Source organism: Haliaeetus leucocephalus, unplaced genomic scaffold (assembly GCF_000737465.1).
Source record: "Haliaeetus leucocephalus isolate CR32 unplaced genomic scaffold, Haliaeetus_leucocephalus-4.0 Scaffold331, whole genome shotgun sequence".
Classification (NCBI taxonomy): domain Eukaryota; kingdom Metazoa; phylum Chordata; class Aves; order Accipitriformes; family Accipitridae; genus Haliaeetus; species Haliaeetus leucocephalus.
The window spans coordinates 43,696-47,465 of NW_010972767.1; the positions used below are offsets into that span (position 1 = coordinate 43,696).

Sequence of the window (3,770 nt, forward strand, 5' to 3'; positions counted from 1 at the left end):
CGCCGGGCCTGGCGGCGGGGTCCCCGGGGAGGCGTCCGTGGGGGGGCCCCGGCCCCCTCGGCGGGATCGATCTCGGTCTCCCACTGGTGGGGACGGTCAGTGGCGAGCTGGTGCTTCGGTTCGCCTCGCCTCACCTCACCTAGCCTCAGCCTGGGAGGTCGGGAGGTTTCCTTCACGCCCCTTCCCTGGGGGGGGTTTGGCCAGGCCGGGAAGCGAGGCGGTGAGGGTGGACGGAGAAAGGTCTGTGTCCAGAGAGGCACTTAGTGCTGAGGAGCTGCCCGAATTGCCCCGGGGCACGGTACCCCCCCCAAGCCGCCGCCGCCACCCCTGACCTGACGTTTTGTTGGTGCTTTTTGAAGGGGACGCCACGTCAGGAGGTGAGAAGAAAACCTGATGCCCCCCCCCAAGCACGTTTCTTTTGGAGAAACATGTGGCCTGTAGAGCTTCGTTTGGGACGAGGAGAGGTGACTGTGTAAGTGTCAACTTGTTTCAGCACGGCTGTGCTTTTACAAAGGGTAGCAACCGCCACGCCCCGTGTGGGGAGTTAGGGGTCGGGTGCGTGCTCCCCAGCCCCTTCTCTCTTGCCCTGTGGTCCGCCATGACAGACAAACGGGAGCTGCTTTGTTAGTTCCCCTGGGCCTGGCGTGGGTGTTGGCATGTATTATCTGAGCATAAATCTGAAGGTGGCAGGTTTAGTTCTAGAATCACCGAGGCCTGGGAAGTGAACTTGGCGTGGCTCCTTTACATGCAAGGAGGCTGTAGCTGTATTTCCACGTGGCTCCCTTGATAGGAGCCTGTACTGAATCCGGGCACAGCGCTGCCCTGTGCTTGCTGGGGTTGATAAACGCTGCGGCGAGCAGCGTCAGTTTCAGAGGCGTAGGTTACCAGACGTAGCCGCCAACAATTGGATTCCAGTTCCAGGAGGTGAAAAACGTCAGGAACGGCTTAGGTCAGAGCGTCCCCAAGTAACTGGAGGCACTCTTGCTTATGACTGTTGTTGCTGTGCTGAAAACCCACGGGTTGAAGTACTGCCTCACGATAACATAGATGGCAATATGAGATACAGATCTAGAGAGATCTGTAGGTATGTGCATCTGAGAATTCCCTTCCTAGTGCAGCTTCTGATTGTGACAGCTTTGGCACTTGACAGTAAATTTTGTTAAATGTTAGACTTGTTGTTTTTGCGACTCGTGGTGGTTTGAGTGGTAGTTTGGGTGCGAAGGTGGTAACCGATGATCTGAGGTGAACTGGTACCTTCCTACTTGCCAGTGCTTCATTTGACCTTGAGCTTGATGCTTCTAGGCTAGAAAATAGAGGGGAGGAGGGAAATGCAGTAGCATAGGTGTATACACGCACGCGTGCCTGTATGTACGCGTGCAATGCAGGTCGTATTCATGAGCGGTTCATACGTCCAAGGTTGTTAGCGGGATGGGAAGCATTTGATGTGCTGCAAACTTTGTCAATGTTAACTACAGCATTTTCATTGCTCTGCTTTGATGCTGTGCTTCTCTGATTAAGGACTAAAGCAATGCCCTGCTTAGGGGCGCAGTCCCTCGGAGTGTTTGAGGATGAGCAGTGTCACCTGAGGGCGGACAGCAGTGGCTCTCGTGGGATGGCTGCACCGACTGAAGGCAGACGAAATTCTGGCGTTCGTCAAATCACGTCAGCACGGTTGTGGTGGAGCAAGTGCCAGCAGAGGTCACGATCCTCGTCTCCTGTCGACCCTCAGCACATCCTGGTAAACAGAACAGGGTAGCTGTCGAAACAACCACCTTTAGTTGACGATCTCGATGACTGCTGACTTAGGAACCAGGTGCTGTTGGATACCAACAGCAAAAACTATTTCACCACCTAATTAAAAAAAAATAATAATAACGTAAGGGGCAAAACTTTAGGATTTGTGTCCTAAAAGAGTTATCAGATTTGGGAACGTTGTGCTTTTAATGTTCTTTAACTCATGGTGGTGTAGCATTCCTGATGAATTTTGTAGCAGTCATCCTGAAATATTGCTTAGCTACAGGTTTCACTGGAATTTTGTAGATAATTACTTGTGGATTTTAGGATGTTTCTTCATGTATGTTGAGGTGAAAGGTGTGTATGGCCAGAGGAAGAGCAAAGGTTTGGGTTTTATAGGTATTTATACACACAGAAATAGACATTAGCTTATATGAAAATGTACTTAAATAATGATGTAATGATTAAAGGAACCATACGTTTACGTAATACACGCACTTTTTATGTACATGTAGTGGCTTTACGCTTTAGTACTATACAAAAGTAGTATTGTGGTAGTCAGTTCTTCTGCTGTGTTCCTTAAATCTGCTGGGTTTTTTCCGGTTTAACGTGAACTGTACCGGTCTGTTCGGCAATTATTTATTTGGTGCATGCTTTTTCCCTGAGAAGAAGGACTTGGTCTCAGTCGTACTTGCTGGCTGTAGCTATCTCCGTTGTAGGCTAAATTTCTCGCCATCTGTTCTGTGTTTTAGTTTCCTTCTCACGCAAACCGTGGTGACAAACAGTACCCGAAAGGCTCTGGTGCTTCCAGACGGTGGCTTGATGGCCTGCGTAACCTACCTCTCGCCTCATCTCAAGGAACGTATGAATGGCGTTACAATTAACTAAGGTAGCGTCCCGCTTTAGGAAGGAGGCGTGTGGGTTTTGAAACCCTTGGGTAGGACAGGAGGAGCTTGCCGTCTTGGGTCAGTGATGAGCGTTGGCATGTATTATCTGATCTAGAGTTGATGTCTATCACCACTTTAGCTCTAGAATTACTCTGAGACCCAGGAAGCTCCAGTTTCCTTAGGCTGCGCCCTTGGGCTCTTCCCAAGTACGGCATCAAATTGCTGTCACAAACTCTAACCCAGCATAAGGAGAAGGGGGCGTGGTTTGAGTTTTATTCCGTTTATGCACGAGGAAGGTGGAGTTGTTAGGTTAATGCTAGCTGTTATGAGAGATGCTGTCACGTTAACCGAATGCCACTCTGCGTACCCAAAGTTGAACAGTGTTAGCAAATGCTGGTGTAGAGGTTTGGTGGTAAACTTTGGTGGTAAACTTAACCAGCCTGTCTTAATGAGCATGCCTGTTCTTAATTCACAAACACTGTTTAGTCCCACCTCCACATCCAGAGTGTTTGAAAGGGCGTGTCATATCTTCCCTTGGTCACGGTTAAGAGTCAGGTGTCCAGATTTTCTTTTTAAGGAGTATGCTGTGGTTCTGTCTTTTCTGTTGGGGTTTGTTCTGTTATTTCTGAAATGCACTTACAGCTCAACAGAAGGAGTCTGATACCTGATGTAGCAGAGATGACGACATGGTTTATTACTTCCGTTTTTGGGATTTCTTAGGGAGAAATGACTTGCATCGGTGTGACCCCAGAATTAGGTTGTTTCAGAGTTTGTGGCTAGGTTCCACTGGAAATGTTGACTTTGGTGTAGTAATGACTCAAAGTGTGTGGTAGGAGAGCTCTGTTGGTGTGGCTGCGCCAAGCAATTGTTCAGCTGCACGTGTAGCTTCTTTGGTTTAGCTTCCAGGTGTGAGTATGCAAAAGAAAACTTGCAACTCTAGTCAGCCTTGCTCCAAAACCAAAATGCTTTCTGCTTCTGCCCAGGTATCCAAGAGAGCCCTGAACATTCCAGGCAGGCCAAGAGTTGTGCCCCAGTATCTCTGAGAGTCCACAGCTCTGCAGTTCTCCAGTAGGGCACTACAGGTAAAGTTTAAGATCACGTAGCTCTTTGCAAGTTACGCCATTGGAGTTTATTTGCCTCTCTGGCTAT

The 3,770-nt window shown here is 49.0% G+C and overlaps 1 long non-coding RNA gene across 2 annotated transcripts; it reads left to right on the forward strand.

Annotated features, from left to right (window-relative positions):
- The first annotated feature begins 226 nt into the window (after positions 1-226).
- LOC104834293 lies at positions 227-3,703 on the forward strand. 2 transcript variants are annotated; one of them, XR_774608.1, is made up of 4 exons: positions 227-472; positions 916-1,084; positions 1,519-1,738; positions 3,605-3,703. It is a non-coding gene; the product is annotated as an uncharacterized LOC104834293 (long non-coding RNA). The 2 variants fall into 2 exon arrangements; XR_774609.1 differs by lacking the exon at positions 227-472 and having other exon boundaries at positions 1,073-1,149.
- The last annotated feature ends 67 nt before the right edge of the window (positions 3,704-3,770 follow it).